Raw genomic sequence first — 21,533 nt, forward strand, 5'->3', positions numbered from 1 at the left:
AGGGTCTTACATTAATCTTTTTCAAAATCATAGCTTCCTTTTTAATCATTTAGAGTTTATTTTCTCTGTCTTTTCAAAATACATAGACTTGAAATAGCAAGAATATATCCATTCTCACTTTCCATTTAAGAGAAATGTGTATTAAAAACTTGCAATATATATATTAAACAAAAAATATTTATTTATATGAGTTACAGATGCCACTTTATGCCCACATATGACGAACTACTTAAAAAGCCTTATTCCTACCTAGGAGGAGGAAGGAACTATGGTTCTAGATTTTGCCTTGTGAATAATTTCCAAGTACAGTTCTCCCATATGTTGTCCTGAGACCCTGAATGCTATGTGCTGGATGCAGGGTTAGCAATTTGGGCAGGTTTGGTAACTGGTGAGCTACTTTGTGACTTGAGTGGTAAAAGTGATCAAAGCTACTCCAGATAATGGGCCTATGAGTACACTGCTCTCCCTGCCACCTTGCAAAAGAGAGAGTTGTGTTCCATGGAGTTGAGACCTTGGAGAGTTAAATGTGGAAGGAGAGGCTGTAAAGATCAGAAACTTGGGAGTCTATCTGAGAAGGTATGAGGCATGGCTCTGACAATGGTGTGAGGTGAATGGACGACAGGAGGGTATGGGTGTCTCCAGGCCGTCCAGATTGGTGAGAGGGAACCCAGAGAGGAGAGAGTGCTGGGTGCACAATTTGTGCAGGGCCCTTCCCGGTGAAGGGTTCAGAGCACAGAGAGAAGCCCAGCACCCTTTGTGCTTGAAGGAATCACGTGGTCAGATGATACCACTGATGATGGGTTGGCACCTCATCATTGTAAATTTACAGCCCACCCTGCCTGATTCTTCACTAAAACACCATGTGCCTCACAAAAGTAATATTTCATCTTTCATATGCCTGTCACGGCAACTTCATTTCTCTCCCAAAGCTTCCCCTCACTCTATAAACCATTCTGCTTCACTTTCTGCAGGTCCTCTCCCCTGGGCCTTGCTGAGGTTCTGTGTGAAGCTGAGCTCGGCATGATCTCCCTGCTGCCATGCGAGGTTCCCCACGCGCACCGGGAGCCCACGGTACCGCTGGGCTGTCCTTTCTGAGCACCTGGAGCAGACTGCAATTAATCAGGGTGCCAGCCTGTTCGCAAGCCTGCTATCTATATTCCCTCCAGGACAGAGACTAATCTTTCCTCAAAGAGCCAAGTAGGGACATGAGCATTTTCCTTCTCGTAAATCTGCCAGAAATTTCAGAACGATCTAAAAGTGTTAAAGACTATATGCAGAAAGCATGTAGATCTGGATTCTTCCCTTTGTCCACACTTGCATTTCCTCGCTCCTCCTTCTCTGGCCAGCATCCCCTTTCACACACTGTTGGACATGACCACAACTGTGCATTTCTTCTTGACAGCCAACTTAAGTCCTTCCTACATTTTCAGGATAGTGGGTGGAAGGTTTTTCTCAGGAGCGTTGTATGGAAGCCGGCAAGGGACAATTATATAGGGAGGTAACCTTCTATTATACTAGGGTTTTTGCGGTTACAGGCAGTCAAAGCCAGATAGAAATGTAAAGAAACGAGCCTATGTTAACACAGCTGTGTACAAGGATATGCCCTAAAGGCCTGGGGTTTGGGATGGAAAAGGTTTGGGATGTTTCCTTTTCTCTTTCCATTGACAACAAAATCTGCTGTTTCCTTTTGAGATTTTTGGGAAAGAGATGGCAGATGATGAGGTTAGGACATAGATGTGTGAATACTGCAGCTGTTAACCCCAAAGCACAATTGATTCACTGTTATTGGTCTAAAAACAAAATAGAAATGATCCAAACATAGCTGAATATAGGCTACAATCTAGTTTCTTCTTTTATTACAGTCTTTGGCTATCAATGGTCCTTTTGCCTTTCCCTTAGGGAACAGGAAAGACAGAGACTGACATGAATCAGTGTAACATTTAAACCACAGTGCTAGCTAGCATGACTGTGATAGCCATCTCGACGTGATGTCATAAGTAGCTGGTGTTGCCATGGCAACACTACAATGGTAAACAAAGATGTTTTCTGGATGGCTAGAGTAAAGGTGGCTTTTATGCTGTCTCACACCCTCCTGCCCCTGACCCCCTACCATGGATAGGAAAGATTTTCTTTTCTTTTGCTATGCATTTTTCACCTTCAGATGAAATAAGCGAGGTGAGCCGCTATTTTCTTCTTCTGTTTATTTCTATGTTCCACAATTTTATGATGCTGGAAATTTTGTTGAAACAACCACTCAATTTAGAAAATATGATATTGCATGTTGACTTCTAAAATCCCCTGTTGTGTGGCATTGCTAAGAAAGCATGAGGGGAAATTCTGTTATGTGAAATCTCAGGGCTATGACAAGTTTGACAAGATGAGCTTGAATGACCTTACCTCATGTGGTCACACAGCCAAGTCTACTATCGAGGTTCTCAAAAGCAGATAAGGCACATGAGGAATGGTTCTCTTGAGACAAATGCTGAGCTGCTGTAGCTGGAGTAGAAAAAATAAATCTAGGACATTTTAAAGCACTGTTTAACGAGTAAAATAATGCAATGTGAAGAATGATGGAGGACAGGCAAACGTGGGGTTTTATAATTTTTCTGTAAGCTTTACAATAAAGATTACAAATCATTAATGTTTTATGAAAGCAAATATGTATTTTAAAATTCAACCAGGAAAGGAAGATGGAAGGAAATATAATGTGCCCCAAAAAAGCATTCATTAAACTGTTTATTGGTGAACTGTGGCTGTTTTTCATTAGATAGTGACACCTACTCTAATATATATAAAGAGACAAAGAAAATCTTCAAAGGCAATGTTCCTTGAGATCTTTGCAATATTTCTCACTTAAGCAGAACTAACTCCTATATAAAGTTTTTAAAAAAATATATAAATTTAAATAACAAGATATAAATGTATGTCCTTGTTAGGCACATTAACATGGATAGCTTTCCTATTTTCTACTTCCTAGGGGAAAATTAGATGCAGGAGCAGGGTGGGGCACACTTTGATTGGGTTCAAGATTGGGAAACAATGATTGGGACCTAGGATTTCTGTGAAGATGAGCCTGGATGACCCTCAGCTAACAAGCCTGGGTCAGAACCTATGATATGGACAGGAAGCATCCAAGAGGGAAGAAACTGGGGACCGGCGTTGTTAGAGAAACACTTCTGCCTAGGATAAAGCCAATTTCTCTGCTTGCTGAACTATAGCCTAAAAAAGCAACATTCAGTATCTATAAGCTCTGTTTCTCAAACTACCAAGAGGAAGTTCCATGATTGTAAAAAGGGGAAGAGAGAAAGAGATTGACTTCGGGCATCTGAAAACACATGTCCCTCACTAACTGAACTGTGACTATCAGCGAGCAGAAGTCTGTCTATGGCAACTGAGAAGTTGTAGGAAAAGTAACATAGTGGTGAGCGGCAATGATGGCAGAGGGGAGAGAAGGAGATCCATGGAGATGAGGAAGGATAAGGGAAAAGAGAAACAAGAAATTAATGCTTTCAAAATTTCCTGTCGGTTTCTTCCTTGATCTGTCTCCTCTCCACCTACCACTTCATGATTGCTATAGGTATATAGATAGAGTACCTTAATTTGTGAGCATCTGTTCATCTGATTTGAATTCCATGTTCTCTCGGGGAAATTCTGTAATGCAATGAGCATAAAATGAGTTGCAGAATGATTAGTTGCAGCAGAGGTGGGGAGGGGGTCTCTTACCTGAGAGATGCTGCTTTGAAAATGTCCTCTGGTGCTCTTGGCTTTCCTAATTAAATGCTATCAAGCCCGCAGATGGTAAAATGATGTATATATTTTGCTGAATTCCCTAAGCAAGGAAGCATTCAATAGGGGAAGTGCAATAAGAATGATATTCTTTGGAAGAAAAGAGAATCCCACTGGAATCTGTAAACTTAAACCAAAGTAAAGAACACCTGAAAATTATTTTTAAAAGGCTATATGAATCTTTGACTTATGCTAAAAGATTGAGAATCATAAAAATGAAGCATGTTTCTAAAGAGATTTAACAAGTCTTCTGGTCCAACTCTAAACTCCCACTCTTCTTCATAATCAGCGAGTTTAGCAAAAGCCAGACACACACATAATTCCTAATGATTTTCAGGGAAAAAATTAAAACCCGTACTACAGTTATGATATAATTTATCATCCAAAATGGGACATTTTCAAAAGTGTAAGGAGGCATTTTTAAAATAATTATGTTAAGACAACAAGCATAACCTAGGACTGTCTTAAGCAAACTAGACAACTAGAAGTATGGCCACCCTCCTTATACCTTCATCCTATACAAGTGCACAGTTAGTTCTGGAACCATTGCTGCAAATCTTTCTACACATTGGAGGAGTGGTCGCCATGTCATCACTCATCCTCTAATTGTATTCCTCACATTTTCAGGATAGAAAGTTGAAGCCCAGAAAAGTTGAGCAATTTTTCATGGTCTCGTAGCAACCTATGCATCATTCTTGTCTTGTCTCTTAGAAGTATCTCTCCTATAGTTCCTGGATCCCCAGGATCTTATCACCTCCCTGACACTAATTACAACCATGGAAGTAACACCCTGAGGGACACAGTTTCAAGAGTGTGATTTTTTCCCCCTAGCATTCTGCACTTATAATTTATACTAAGTTTTCTAGGGCTCAAGACATGATTATCTGGAGTGCTGTCATATTCAGAGTGATATTCAACTATGAAAATATAATATTTATTTTTTGGTAATAGGAGGTATACTAAATATGCCTTTCAATAGACCCATGGAGAAGAAGTCTTTGAACGAACCTGAGTTAAGGAATTGTGGTTGTTAACTCACCATTGTTTCTGGGTGGTGGCTTCTTTTTCTACTTCCTCTTCTTCTTGAGAGGAGTTTAATTTTATTAGTGTGGAGAGAGAGAAAGGAATGTCTAACATTTAAGTCTCTTGGCCCTGCTAAACTTCTTTCTCTTAGAAGCAAATGCCAGGAATAAATTCTGGAGGACAGAGGGGCAAACTAGCTGTAGAGGCACAAGAAGTGATGCTTTAGCTCAGTCTTGAGGGACAGATTTACATCAATAAGGCCTTTAGGACACTGTGTATACAGATGTTCCAAAGCGTTCAGGAGAGTATTGAAAATCAGGAGTTTTTGCAGTGTGGGTGAAGTGTTTGTGGGAAATGGTGCTGCAGGAGCCTGTGTAATGTGCTGAGGGGCTAGACTTTATCCTGTGTCCAATGGGGAGGAACAATGATTTTAAGTAGAAGACAGATGCATAGTATGGACCTTTGAAGAAGACATTCAGATGGCTTTGAAGAAAGTAGATTGTAGGGGCGTGCACCACAATGCGACATAATGCCCCAAGACCAGCTAGGAGGCTCTTGCAAAAGCTTGAATAAGAGAGGACAGATCTGAGCTAAGGATTTGACTGAGAAGGCTAATAAAAATGGATGATTCAGCAAGAGATTCAGATATTAAACTGAAAGGACTAGGTTTTCATAGAATAAAAATATGTAGTCAAACTATATTGAACCTCTTCAGAGAGGACTGTATTACGAAAATAGAAGAGAAGATGACTAACAGATTCTAGCTATGGAAACAGGTAATTGGTGGCATCCTAAACTGAAGTAAGGATTACTGGAGAAAGAGGGAGTGTTAACTGGGCATCAGTAAAGATAGTGAGTCACATCTAAATATATTAATTTTGTCTGTTCATGGGATGTCAGACACAGATGTCTAGAAACAACGAATATCACCAAGTCCAAGTCGCTTTCTTTCCTATGAGGACACTAAGACTCAGAGGAATGAAGTAAGTTTAGGAAGACTGCACAGAGTGGATTAAAGCACCAAGCTCCTGAGAGTCATTCAGAGTTTTGCTGTGAGTTTCTTTCTCTTGCTGTTGTTTATTTGATCGGTTAAAAGGAAAGTTGGTTGAGTTAATAAAATTTTAATTCCTGGAAAGATTTGCGTAAGTCTTGCTTTTTTCCTGAGTTATTGCCTTGCAGGCTAGCTGTATTTTAGCATTGATTATCTGCATTAAGAAACTACATATATCCTGCTTTTGGAGCAAAGTTCTATAAGGAAGATGACACATCTCCATGATGTCATCTGTTCCTGATAGGGTTTTCTAAAGGCTTTTGCTGAAGGAAACAATAATATTCAGTTGGGTGTCCCCATTTCCTCTTTTTGTTTTATTCTGTGCAGCTGTGTTGGAAGCAAGCAGAGGAAGTAACCAAAAGTGGATCTGGATTAGAACGATTCTCGAACTTCCCTTTCCAACATCTGTCTTGCTATGGGGCAAGTCAGAGAGGAGGCGGCCTCACAAACAGCCCTTTGTCAGAGCTAACAGCATGTTTTTCTTGTGAGAAATGCCCTTTTCCCTAATGTGAGGTTTGAAAACTGTTGCTTATCAAAAGTGGAAGTGTTTGACCCTCATTGGTGTGCACTAGTGGTGGTAATGTCACCAGTTCCTCAAAGTGAAGGCAGATGTTTGCAGTAAGAAGTCAACACTGAACAAAAGATTTTTAAGATCACATAAAAATATCATTAATAAAAGATTATTTTTTTTAAAAGAAAGAAACAAAAAGCCCAGGCTTGTTTTTCAGGCTTCAATGAGAGCTGTCTATAGAACTCCACAGGATGTTTCTCGCAGGCTTTTCCATCTTGATGATTCCATCATGGTATTTCTTTAAAATTACGGTGATTCAATAAAGTTTCTTTGGTTATTTTGCTGCTTAAATGTTATTAGAAGATGACAACATCTTGGGATATTAGGTTGAATTTTAATCAATGGCCTACAGTTTTACAATTCTGCTTTTGTAAATATCACAGCATTTTCCCGATATTTAGTTTGATTTCTTATAGTGACTTTGTTCAACTTGGATTAGCCAGAGATGACTCCCACATTTTAGGATGCTAGTTGTGGACTTTTGCCTTCATCCCCTCTGACTTCTTACTCTGAACTACTGCTTAGCCAGGAAAAACTGTGTTTTTTATTGTTTTGTTTTTAATCCTTGGCCTTGTTGTCTTTGGGCAGATTCTGTAGCTGAACCACTCCCCACCAGACCCACATACATAGACATGCCCGCCCTGAGGGAGGTTTCTACTTCAGGGTGATACAGTCTTAACCTGTGGCAAGTCCTCCAACTTGAGACGTCTGGGTTATTAGTCCTGCAATCGCTTTAGTCAATGAAGGTTCCCACGATCTGTGTCAGGGCCTAGTGGTTAGTATTGTATTAGCCTCGCTGTGAGTGACTTGCTGAAATGTGCACCAGTGCCTTTGACCTCCCAGATCACATGAAGGAAGGGAAGGAGAAGCTCTGTGACTATGTGATTCCCATAGAATTTTGCTTGTTCTGTCTCTGGAGCACTATAAGACAAATGCTACTCACTTCTTTTAAGAAATCCCAGCTGCAGAAGGAGTTGCTGACCACAACAGAGGCTGTTGCCAAAACACTCTATTGGAGTTGTTGCTGTGGCCCAGAAATAGTTGCAAATAAGCAGAAGTTTTCAGGAAAAAAAAAAAAAGGAAAATTAAAGCTCATGAAAGCATTTTAAGATAAAAGGAGTTTTATCTATGGCTATGTCTGTATAAACACAGTTTGTGGGTTGAAGGACCAAGTCTGTGCCAGTGCTCATATTGTGCTATTGCTCTTTTATTCTAGCTGAGTTAGGGAGATATTTCCCTTGGCTTAGATGACATCAGTCTCAATGGGTGGCTCTGTAAAATATTATTTTAAAAACCCACATATTGTAAAAGAGTAAACTATGGTTAATAATTTTGTTACTTTGCTCAGAGAAGGTAACTTTAGATATCATAGCTGTGGGCATAATGTACAGGTTGTTCTCTTGTTTTTGGTCCATCCCATGATGCTATGTTTCTGTGTCTTTGGGAAAATTCCTTCACATCCATTATTTTCAGTTTACTGTTACTCTAAACATGTCATTAATCTCAGGCTGTGGATGGCATATGGCAATAGGGATGGAAAAAGCATATGGCTGTATGTATCAGTATATTGCTTCAAGATGCAGGCATGACCCTGGGGTGATGACACTCATGAAGATCAGGATGAAGAGCTTCCTTCACAGAATGAGTGATAATAGAGAGAAGTTTTTGATGAATGACCATTTGGAGACTTTTAGGGAATCAATAAATAACACTCCTTATTTTCCTCTCCTGAGCTTGGAACCTATTGAAAAATAAGATAGAAGCCAAATGAAAAGAGATGAAAATAATAGTTTCATTATGGATAAAAGCTGCATCAGGGAATACAATTTAATATGTGGCCAAATGGGCATCTAACATCTTCTTTACCCTCCATCAAATTTAATCTAGTGCTCAAAACTGCTGGCATTTTTCTTACAGGGATGCGGATGGCCCACATAGTTGAGAACAGCATGTAATACCCTCTGTCTACAGGCAGCCATCTCTCTGTGTTAGGGAGCTCAGCCCACAAGAGGCTTCCCCTAAACTTACATTATACTGACTCACTCATCCTCCCATAGCAAAGTATGGTAAAGGAATGAGGAGAGAGGCCAAGGGAGAGAGTAGGAAGTCTCTCATAGAAATATGAGGCAAGAGAAGTTGAGACCTCCTTTAACATCCTTAAGTTGCAAAAAGAGAGAGGAGAGTGTTAATCATAATCGGTGAAGAGAGAGAAAGGTCAGCACCTTAGGAGTGGGGCAGACAATGAGCCTACTGAGTAAAGAGGTTAAAAGTAGGGGAGAACAAGAACATATGGAGAGTAGACGCTAGCGTTTACGGCCACTTTTGCTAGTTCAGGTGGACAGATGAGAGGCTAAACAGCACATTTGACAGATTTAAAGGGCTAAGAGTAGAAAGAGTCCAAGTTCTGTTGAGAGGCAAATCCTGGTGGGTCTTGCTTTCCTGGGGTTGGCACCCCAAAGGGCTGCACTCTAGGAGAAAGTGTAAACTAAGAGTCAACAGATTCTCACAGGCACTGCAGCTCATTTTAGGATCCTCTTAATCCTTATAGTTGGACTGAGGTAATCCCAGATTGCTGGTACTCACAAGCACCTGATAAACATGAACACAAGTACTTCCCAATGGAAGATAACAACATCCTCGTCCTTACTTTATTTCTACAAACAGTATTACAAATAAAATATTTGGCACATAATAAAAAAAATCCATAGACATGAAGAGACAAGATAAACATCAATAGGAATAAATGGAAATATCAGACAATAGAAATCAATCTATGGTGGTTCATTTGCTTTTGTTCTGTTCCGTGATGCAATATCTCTGTGTCTGAGAAAATTCCCTCACATCCATATTTTCCAGATATTGGGGTTATCTGACATAGACATTTAAAATAACTATATTTTCTGTTTTTTAAGGAAAAAAGAGACAAGATTGAGAATTTTGGCAGAAAAAATAGAAACTTTCAAAAGTAACCATATTGAAGTTCTAAATTTAAAAATACAATAACCCAAATTAACAACTCAATGAATGGGTTTAGTTGCAGATTATATTCCATTTCACCAATTCTTATATTGTCTAAGAAGAAGTTAAAGTACCAAATAATTTAATTTTTTTAAGAGTAAGCACTGAAAAAAGTAAAAAAGCACATAACTTCCAAGCTAATGGGAGAGGTGGAAAATAATAGGAAATAATCCAAAAAGAAGAAGAGAAGGAAGCAAATAAATATCTAAATAAGCAATAAAAGGGCATAAAACAGGTGAGATAAATTAGTAATAAATGAGTAATATGGTAGATTTAAATTTTACATGGAAAAGTAATGTTGAATAGTTAAAACAATTTTGAAAAAGAATAAACTAGGAGGAATCACTCTACCTGATTTCAAGACTTATTATATGACTGCAATATTGAAGACTGTGTGGAATTGGCAGAAGAACAGACATTTAGACCAACAGAACAGAATAGAAAACCCAAAAATAGCTCCATACAAGTAAAAACAATTGAATTTTCTTTTGTTCCAATTGAATTTTGACAAAGGAACAAAAGCAATTCAATAGATGAAGGATAGTCTTTCTAACAAATGGTGTTGAACACATTGGATATCCGTAGCCCACCCCCACTTTATAAAAAAACCTTAAACCTGATGCAAAAATTAACTCAAAATGGATCATAGGTTTAAATGTAAAATGTAAAACTATAAAGCTGGTAGAAGATAGCATAGGATGAAATCGTCAATATCTAGGGGTTGGTAAGGAGTTCTTACACATGACACCAAAAGCAAGATCCATAAAAGAAAAATATTGATAAATTGTACTTCATCACAATTAGAAGCTTTTGCTGTGTGAAAGACCATGGGTAGAGGATGAAAAGATAAGTTATGGACTGGGAGAAAATATTTGCAAACCATATATCTTACCAAGTACTCATATCAAGAATATAGAAGAATCCTCAAAACTTGACAGTAAAACAATTGTATTAGAAAATGGGCAAAAGATATGAAGAGACATTTCACCAAAGAGGATATATGAATAGCAGATAAGCACATGAAAAGATGTTCGACTTGATTAGTCAAGAGGAAAATGCAAATTAAGACCAAATGAGATATTACCACATACTTATTAGAATCGCTAAAATAAAAAATAATGACAATGCCAAATGCTGGCAAGTATGCAGAGAAATGGAATCTCTCGTACATGGGAATATAATATGGTACAGGCACTTTTGAAAATAGTTTGGCAGTTAAAAAAAATTAAACATATGTTTCTCATACTTGGTATCAATTGCATCTGAGCATTTATCTGAGAAATGAAAATATCTTCCCACACACGAATCTGATTGTTCATAGAAGCTTCGTTTGCAATAGCTAAAACTGGAAACAACCGAAGTATCTCTCAATAGGTAAATGATTACACAAATTGTGGTACACCATACCATGGAATACTACTCGGCAATAAAAAGGAAAAAACTACTGACACATGCAACAACTTGCATGGATGAAGGGCATTATGCTTATTGAAAAAAATCTCAGAAGGTTACATTCTGTATGATTCCACTTATATAATGTTCTCAAAATGACAAAATTATAAAGATGGAAAACAGATTAGTGGTTACCATGGGTTATGGCTGGTGGGATCAGGGAGTGGCTGACTATAAAGCAGTAGCATGAGGGAAATCCTTGTGTTGACGAAACAGTTCTGTGTTTTGGTTGCAGTTGTGGTTACACAAACCTATACATGTGGTAAAATTATATACTATGCACACACATTGTACCAAGGTCAAATTCCTGATTTGGATATTGTATTATAATTATATAAGATGTAAACTGAATGAAGGGTACAGGGGCCCTTTCTGTTCTATCTTTGCAACTTCCTGTGAATCTATAATTATCTCAAAATGTAAAGTTTAAAAAATGCCAAATTTATCCGTAATTACATTAAATATAAGTGGATTAGATGCTCCAATGATAAAAAAAGGGTTACCAGACTGGATTTTTGTTTTTTAAAGCCAAGTTCTATTTACAAGGAATGTTTTTAAAACATTAGGATACAGAAAGTTTGACTACAAAAGGGTGGAATTGCTAACAAAGTAGGATGAAGCCAATACTGCTTATGAACACTCGCACGGTTTTGGAGAGCTGTTCTTTCGGGTGTTTTTCTGGTCTTGTAGAATTAGCCAGACCATAATGTCACTATGACTGAGATTAAAAAACAAAACAAAAATTCATGCCTCACTAATGATGGAATAGAGTCATCTCTCTCTCTCTCTTGCACACACATAGACACACACATAGACACACATACACACACCATGTTGTAATAGTTTACTTTAGTTAATAGTAATAGTTTGCTTTAACACCAACTTAACCTTTAAGTAACTTGCATGAAGTAAGTGCGTTGTTGTGGTTCATCTCATGACTATTTCAGAACACTCTAACCAAGTTATTCTGTACACATGCTTTCTTTTCTTTTCTTTTCTTTTCTTGCCTTGGTTCTGTTTCTACCTGGCGTATGGACTGAGGGTGCAAGGACCTTTGACGAGTAGTATATATCCTATTGTTTTAAGCTGGCTTGTTTATTCTCCCCTTTTATTGATAACCATTTCTGGATTTCATAAATGTCTTCATTGACTTTGTCCTTCACCCTCCCAATATTGTAAGAAAAGCATTATTAAAATGCGCAAAGTAAATGGAACTTTCTGGGAAGAAGAATATACAGTAAGTGTCTAGAGAAGGACCTAAAGAGAGTCTTTATAACCATACTTAAAAATAGCCATTTTGCATGTTCAAGTAGGCTTATTCCATTTCAGTCTCTTCCATAGATCATCTTTTTATTCCCCCTGAGAAACGCTTCAATAATGATCCATCATGAAGAAACCCTATTTGAAAATGAGAGCACAAAAAGTTCCTCTGTGATTTAGACGCCACTGAAATTTATCTTTATCCTTGTACTGTTCGAATGCTAATAGCCGCTTGCCCAACTGAGGGGCAAGGTGTTTACTATTATTATTGATAACAACTTTAAGGTAATAGCTAAGACCATTTTATATTCATATGAAGTTTAATTTTTCATAAGGCAATTCTCATAAACATTGTTCTATTTGACCTCCAAAGTTGTGCTACGAATTATTCGTAGCAATAGTTGTTATTCCCATTTGTAGAAAAGTGAGGCTCAGAGGGGTTGCATGCTGCACCCCAAGCCACATAACCATTCCGTGGAGTAGCTTGGTCTCAAACCCTGTCTTCATGACTTCTAGACCAGTGCTATTTTTACCTTGTCACACTGCTGTCCTTCTTTTATTGATGGAAGTGCAGTGGACCCTGCTCTTGTGAATGGGGTTTCTCAGGAAGAGTGTACATACCCCTCTCTTTGGCACCTTCCTCACTCTATGCTCCTGCTCCCGGCTTTCCTCTCCCTGGAGCCCAGCTAGTGCATGGGGACCAGGCTGCTGTCATCTGCCTGCTGTGAATTTGTCTTTCCTCAGCAAATTTATAGGGTTGTTTCTGCAACAGCATGTGCTCCCATGGCAAATTCATGGAAGACTGATTGCTGGTTCTCTTTGCCTCCCGATGTCAGTTGAAGCCAAGTGATTAAATAAAATTCAAATCAGGCAGAGTTCAGTGCCAAGTACAGCCCACATGAAAAGCCCCAACTTGAAAATCAGATTGGCAGTGTTATCGGTATTGAATATTTTGATAAAATTTCACTGATGAAATGCAATTAAAGACTGCTGAAGAATAGAAATGAAAACAAAATGTTGGTTTTATTCTCAGTTACAGAAAAGACAATTTTATTTGGATTCACATCGTAGTCTAATTATTGATTTCAACACCACAGATGAAAAACAGAAGGACTATAAGGAAGTCAAGAGCCAACGAAAACATAGCAAAAAAAAGTGGGGAGAGAGTGGAAGGAATGCAGAGAAATTGTCTACAAAGGGTATAAAGAACAGCCACCTTCAGAAGAGCTTTTTGTAACTGGGAATGACAGCGTCTGCAGTCACTTGCATTTCAAAAGTTTCTGTGCTTTCAAAGCCTAGTGGCTGCCTTGAAATGAGCCTTTAAGAGTTTCACAATGACTGGGACAGAGCTAAGCTATTTGTGGCTGATGAGATTCATCTGGCATGGCAGGGTGGCCTTGTGCACACAAAAACATTTAAAATCATTTTTTCTCTGACTAATTTATGTATTAAAAATAAACCATCTTAGAAGGCTTTGCTGTTTTTTTCTTTTTGATGACTTTTGGAGTGCCTGCTGCTTTACCCATGCCATAGCAGAATCTGCTCTGTTATACAAAATCAGCCTTTGGTATACTTAGAACTTAGACGAGGTCAGTCTGAGAACTCCGAAGAAGATAATCAGGAAAGAAATTTAAGAAAGTAGGGAACAAGCTTTAAGAAAAGAGGTTGGGAGTTTTTTGAAGGGGAATTTGGAAAGCAGGAAGATTTGGTCGTGGGAGTATGATGAACAGTGGATTAGACAAACCACTGAACTGGCCGCTGCCCAGACTCCTTCCATTGGGTTGTATTTCCCGAACCTCAGTAATTCTCAAAACATGTTCTTGATTTTTTCCATATCAACCTTCAACTATTCAATTATTTTATTTAATATTCCTTTTTAAATTATGTTTCTTTACAATAATTTTATGTGGCATAATCATAAATGGAAAATCAGTAACACCTGATATAAATAGAAAGAAGTGTAAAAGGAAATATAAGCAATTTCATTAAATTATATTATTGTTTGCCCTAAATTCTAAGCTGGAGGTCTCGCCTTTTTGTTGTTGCTAGAAAGGGAGATTAGCATGTGTTGCAGGAGTTTTAAATTTATGTCATCATTAAACTGATTCTCTTTGTAATCAGGCTGTTTAAAGTAAAATTGTCAATTGAATAATATTCTTATTTTGTGAATAAATACTATTGTTGCTTTTTTTTTTTTAATTGCAAGCAACAAAAACCAGTATTAGGAGAACATGAAGCAGGTGACATGAACTCATCACTGTAAAGTCATTTCCAAATGTCATTACTGGGGTGAATCACCTTTGCTCTCTACCCCTCCCTATATACAATTTGCATCTCCCAAGTCAAGACTGAAAAATTCAGAGCAGGAAGCCTAATTGGCTTAGAGAATGTTTTCGTTCCTTGAATAGTGAGGAAAGGGCACTTGAGCAACAGTTCCACAAGAATGGATGCAATGGGAGTATGATAGTTAATTTTATGTGTCAACTTGACTAGGCCACAGTATGCCCAGATACCTGGGTAAACATTATTTCTAGGTGTGTCTGTGAGAGTGTTTCTGAAAGAGATTAGCATTTGAATTGGTGGACTGAGTAAAGTGGATGACCTTCTCCAATGTAAGTAGGCATCATCCAATCGGGTGAGGGCCTGAATAGAACAAAAGACTGAAGAGGGTTGAATTTGCTCTCTGCCTGACTATTTGAGCTAGGACATCTGCCTTCTCCTGCTCTCAGTGCTCCTGGTTCTTAGACCTTGAGGCTCAGACTGGAATCTACACCATGGGCTCACCAGCTCTCAGGCCTTTGAACTATACCACTGGCCTTTCTGGGTCTCCAGCTTGCAGAGGGCAGGTTGTGGGACTTCTCAGCCTCCATATTCATGTGAGCCAATACCTTATAATAAACCTCTTCTTATACATATAGATATGTATAAGAATATATATACATATATGTATAAATATGTATATTATTGATTCTGTTTCTCTGGAGAATCCTGACTAATACAGGGAGAGAGATTATTCTTCCAAAGGAAATTGGAGCTCTGCTACCACAAGAAAGAAATGGATGATGCATAATCAAAAAACAATAAATGAATAAAAGTTTCCTGCATGTGTTTATCACCCTGAGTGGGTACCACCAGTGCTTTACCATCTCCCCAACCCCACACTCTGGCAAAAACTGTGCAGAGAGGATTACTGTGCTTTTTGGGAGACCATCTGTGATGGCCTTGGTCAGCACCAGGGGACAAAACAGTCTCGGGACCGTAAACCACTTGAAAGATTCATAAAGTAATCCTAAGGACAACAAAAAGTCATTGAAGTAGGGGAATGACATGAGAAAAATGATGAAATGCATCCTTTTTTTTTTTTTTTTTAAAGATATTGCTAGAGGAAAGGCTTTCAGTAATTAGTGGTCAGAGCAATTTAGACAAATCATCCTACTGTTCAGAAAAGCTACATAAAAGTAGAAAAAAAATCTGATTAAAGCCACTGGAATTATAACAAAGCTGTGATAAAGTAAGGAGCCAGCAGTTTGGAGAAGAAGGAAACTCCATAGAGACCTCTGCTGATTCTGGGGAACAAAAGTGGCTGAGGGGTTGAGACACTGAGCAGAGCTTTCAATAGATTTATGGAGCAAGGAGAACCACAAGGATCTTGGAAGTGTAGAGCCTAAGGGAGACCCCTCTCCCCACACTGTAGGTAAAACAAACGTAAAGCTGGATACTGATTCTTTCACTTAGCATAATGCTTTCGAGGTTCACCCATGTTGTAGCATATATCAGTACATCATTTTTATTGCTAAATAATATTCTGTTGCATAGATATACCACATTTTACTTATGCATTCATAAATTGCTGGGCATTTTGGGTGGTTTCCACTTTTCGGCTGTTACGAATAATGCTGCTATAAACATTCATAGACAAGCTTTTGTGTGGACATTTGCTTTCATTTCTCTTGGGTAAATACCTAGGAGTAGAATTTCTGGATCATATGGTAACTCTATGTTTAACCTTTTGAGGAACTGCCAAACTGTTTTCCAAAGTGGCTGTACTATTTTACGTTCCTACCAACAGTCTATGAAGGTTCCAACTTCTCCTCATCCTTGCCAACAAAGATTGCCTTTTTGATTATAGCCATTCTGGTAGGTGTAATGTGGTATCTCATTCTAGTTTTTAATTGCGTTTTCCTAATGGCTAATGATGTTGAGCATCTTTTCATGTGCTTATTGTCCATTATACATCTTCTTTGGAAAAATATCTTTTCAGATCCTTTCTCCATTTTTTAAATTGGATTATTTGTCTTTTTATTATTGAGTCATAATAGTTCTTTATATATTCTAGCTATTAATCTCTTAGCAGATATATGATTTGAAAATATTGTCTCCCATTCTGTGGCAGTTATTTCACTTTCTTGATGGTGTCCTTTGAAGCACAATGTTTTTAATTTTGATGAACTCAATTTATCTATTTCTCATTGTTGCTTATGCTTTTGGTGCCGTAATTAAGAAGTCTTAGCCTAAACCGAGATTACAAAGATTTACTGTTAGGTTTTTTTCTACGTGTTTTACAGTTTTAGTTCTTACATTGAGGTCTATGATTCATTTTGAGTTTGTTTTTGCATAAAGTATGAGGAAGAGAAGATTCTTTATATTACTATTCTTTATATTAGTGGAGAGTGTTTTAAGAGATAGGGAAAATTGAAATATGTGTGATAATGTTTTACATTATGAAATTAAATATTTTCTAATATTTTTTGCCATAATAATGATCTATCAAGTACAACTCCACTGCAGCACTTGAACATGACATGTATGTATAAGGTTTGGTTAAATTTGACAATCAATATTTGACAATTGACAATTCCCATTGTTGTAGTCTCAGTAGGGTAAAATTTCTCCAAGTTGAAATTAATTTAAAACTCTTCAAGAACTGTAATAGTTCAAGAAAAAAGTTTAAATTTGTCAATAGAAAACAAAGTATGTAAATTTCTTAATTATGTCAAAATAATGATTTTGCTGCAAAGAAGTCAATAATATTTTTTCTGGAAAAATATGTAGTAATTATGATTTATGCATGATTTTATTTTATATTTGTCCAAACCCTGTCATTCCAAAACAGAATGCACAAACATATGCAATGATAATTAAATTTAGGCATCTTTGTATTTGCTAAATTTCAATCATATAAAAACCATGGCTTTACAAGTATTCTAAAATATTGTCATCTTAAAAATATATTTTTTTCCTAGGTATTTTAATCAACAGCTATTTGTGACTTATAAGTTTTAAACATGAAGCACTCTGAAATGTTTGGAGCAAGACTGTAGAAAAACAACAGCAAATTCAACCCAAAGAAAGCAAAATGAAGGAAAGATAAGATAAAAGCAGAAATTAGCAAAATAGAAAACAAGCCTACAATTGAGAGAATCAACAAATTTGTTCTTCTAAACGGTTATAAAATTGGTAAACTCCTGATGAGATTGGTGAAGACAACAGGAGAGAAGGAAAAAATGAATAATATCAAACATGAAAAGGGGGGACATCGCTACAATCCTACAGGCATGAAAGCTACCATGAGAGACTATCATGAACAAATTTTAGGAGAAATATAGAAATTTCTAGGAAAAAAAACTTAACCAAAATCATACCATGAGAAATAGCCTATTAAATTGTTTTTAATTATTAAATATATTGACTATGTAATTAAAATTATTTCCCCAAAGGAAATTCTAGGCTCAGATGGCTTCACTACTGAGTTCTACAAAATTTAAGAAAGAAATAATATCAATCTTACACAACTATTCCAGAGAAAGAAACGGAATAAATACCTTCTGACTTGTATTATGAAGCTAGCATAACCTGGTTTCCAAAACCTAACAAGGACATCAGAGAAAAGAAAAATAATAAGGCCATCAAACCCATGAACCAAACACTGCAATATACAGAAAGTATATTAAATCACAACCAATTTCGATTTATTCCAGTAATGCAAGGGTGGTTTAGTATTCAAAAATCAATCAATGTAATTCACCAAATTAACACCAGAAAGGAGAAAAAGAATATATTCATTTCAATAGAAACCCAAAAATAGCATTTGATAAAATTCAACATCCATTTATAATTAAAAATTAATAATTCTTACCATACCAAGAATAGACAGGAAGTTCATTAATCTGATAAATAATGCTTACAAAATAGTTAAAGCAAATATTATATTTGATGGTGAGATGTTGAAAGTTTTCTCTCAGATTCAACATAAATATTAGCACATGATTTCTCTTCAACAAAATATTAGCAGTCCTAGCAGGTTCGGTAAGCTAATAAAAAGAAATAAAATATATAGTGTTTAAAAGAGAGGTTAACATGCCATTATTTGCATTTGATCTGACTGTATAATTAGGAATGCCAAAAAATATCTACATAAGAATTATTGGAACAATGAATGACTTTAGCAAGATTGATGTATAAAAGTCAATATGAAAAATGAATTGTTTTTATATACCAGCAAGAATCTCTAAGAAAAAAAATTAAAAATACCTTTACAATAGGCCAAAAATATCATCTACCTAGTAATGTCTAACTAAAAACATGAAAAATCTCCTACACACATGTGCTTGTGTGTGTGTGTGTATATATAAATGTATATTTCTATAAATATATTATTGGGAGAAATTTAAAGAGAATTAAGCAAATGGAAAGAATACATCATGTTTATGGATTAGAAGACTCAAAGCGGAGTCCAGAAAGAGAACGATGTATATGTGGACACTTGATTTATGATAAAAGTGACATGGAGGCTGATGAGAAGGACGGAATTTTCAAAAAATGGTATTAGTTTAACTACAATTTTTACCAAAATACTGAACAAATAAAAAGGGAAAAGAAAAGTTAACCCCTATCTCACACCAAACACAAAAATTAATTCCTGGTTCAGTGTAGATCTAGATATGAAACACAAACTAACACAGCTTGTATAGACTAATAAAGGAACACATTTTAATGTTCTTGGGATAGGGAAAGATTTTGTTAAACCGGGCACAACACAGACCAACCAAAAGGGAAATGATTGATATATTTGAACTACAATTAAAATGATCATTTCTGTTCATTGAAAGACACCATTACAGAATGGAAAAGCAAAACACATAGTGGGAGGAGGTACTTGCAATCCAAATAATAACAAAGAGCTTATATTTAGGATGTATGAAGAACTCCTTCAAATGAATAAGAAAGCCCATCTAATAGAACAATGGGCAAGAATCTCCACAGGCACTGAGAAGATAGACAAATGGCTGATAAACAATCCTATCAGTAATAAGGAAAACGCAAATTAAAATTACAGTGAATAATGTCCAACAACTGGATAATGGATAAACAGATTGCAGTACTTTCCCATGATGAAATACAACTTAGCAATAAAAAGGAACAAGCCACCAACACACACAACAACATGGATGAATTTCAAAAGCATTATGCTAGATGAAATAGGACGTACACAAAAGACAACATACTATATGTTTCTATTTACGTAAAATTCTAGGAGAGGAAAAATTGCACTGATAGAGATCAATTGAAGCTCAGGTCTGTGGGTAGAGGAGAGAATTGGCTGTAAAGGGGCGTGAGAAAACTTTTTGGGGTGTTGCAAATGTTTTGTCTTGTGTGTTGTGGTGAATATATTACTGTTTATTTTTGTTAAAGCTCATTGAATATATTCATCCCATGAAAAATTATAAGCAATGAAAATGAATGAATCACTGCACCAACATGGATGAATTTTAAAACTATAATGTTGAGAAATAATAACAATAGAAGAATTCATATGTTCTACTTATAAAAACAGGTAAATCTAAACCTGTAAGTCAGGATGGTGATCACTTTTGGGCAGAGGGAAGGGAGTAATGATTAGGAGGGGGCATGAATTGGGAGAGGGTCTTATGAGAGCTGGCAATGTTTAGTTCTTCACCTGGGTGGTGGGTTCTCCGGTGTTCAGTTTGCAATGAGTTACTGAATTATGTATTTATGTTTTGGTCACTTTTCTGATGATTATGACAGCATCTGCCTGTTGGAAAGGTAGGAATTGGGAACATGATTAAATGTGTGGTTTTGTTTTATTTTGCCTTTTTTGTTTTTTGAGATGGAAGATACTTGAGAAATATTACTTTTTCGTGAGACTGATTCATAGAGAAAAATGGAAAGGAAATGGTCTGAAGGGATAATTAATAGAGCAAAATTTCTGAGGAGAGAGGATTTAGAGTCTAGCTAAAAGGATTGACCTTATATTAATCAGAGGGAGTGGGAGAGAACATGTGTGCATGTAGGTTTGTGGGCGGGGATTAAAGGGAGTTCCTGTCTGATGACTTCTCTCTCAATTAGAAATGAGGTAACTTCTGGGGAGGAAGGAGAGAGATGAGCAGATTTGCGATTTGAGAAATGTAGAGAAGTTTGAAACATTAATTGTGGAGAGCGGAAGGTCAGGTTGACCTGAAATTCACTGTAGGGTTGCCTTCAAAGTTATGGGCCCAAAACAGCTCAGTGAATTAAAATATATAGTTGGGTTCCTATTGAGAAGAACCTCTATTCTGGACTCAGACCGTGGATTGTAGTTTGGCCTCTTTAACAAGCTCATTGTGGCTAAATTCCAGATCTGAAGGAGCACAAAGATTATTCATGAAATCACTGTAGCTTCAAATAAATAACCACAACTGGTTCTGGGACTACGTCATAGAGATGCAGTCATGAATGAGATCTGCACCTGGTATGGGCAAGAAGACTAAAAAGAGGAACACGTGCCAGTAATCAGAGATAACATGACAATGGGGTATTCTTCAAATACAGCGATGTAAAAAGTTAGAGGAAACATCCCCATACCTGAGTTATTCATCCAAGGCATAGGATTCAAAAACAAAGAGCCATAAAAGTACATAGTTATCAGAAATGGCTAGATATGGATGTTATTTTGCCAAATGCGGATTTCAAACCCAAAAGGAAAATTAGTGAGAAAGTATGAATGAATCAACATGAATTCATTTCTACTCTTTGAAAGTAATTCAAAGCAGTTGTTATAGAAGAGAATTGGCCAGTATTATCATTTTTTTGTGTATAATCATGTACTATTGCTTTTAATAAAATTTAAACTAATCTTGTATATTGCAGAGATATGCTTCCTTTGAGGGTAATTATAGTTACTTTATCAAGGTGACATTCAGCTCAAAGTGTTAGGCATGAATAAAAGAGATAAAAGTTTATCATAATCCATTAAAAGTAAATGAGAACAAGCAAAAAATTTAAAATAACATTCTGCTATTGAAACTTTGTTATTATGCCTATATTTTTATTTTTTAAAGCCATATGCACATTTTCTTGGGAAAATCAAGGGAG

General features: G+C 36.7%; 1 long non-coding RNA gene across 1 annotated transcript; it reads left to right on the forward strand.

The window, feature by feature from the left end:
• Positions 1–2,017: 2,017 nt before the first annotated feature.
• On the forward strand, positions 2,018–21,300 carry LOC138918645 (uncharacterized). Its single transcript, XR_011428210.1, has 2 exons — positions 2,018–2,175; positions 17,405–21,300. It is a non-coding gene; the product is annotated as an uncharacterized lncRNA (long non-coding RNA).
• The last annotated feature ends 233 nt before the right edge of the window (positions 21,301–21,533 follow it).

This window comes from Equus caballus, chromosome 18 (assembly GCF_041296265.1).
Source record: "Equus caballus isolate H_3958 breed thoroughbred chromosome 18, TB-T2T, whole genome shotgun sequence".
Lineage (NCBI taxonomy): Eukaryota > Metazoa > Chordata > Mammalia > Perissodactyla > Equidae > Equus > Equus caballus.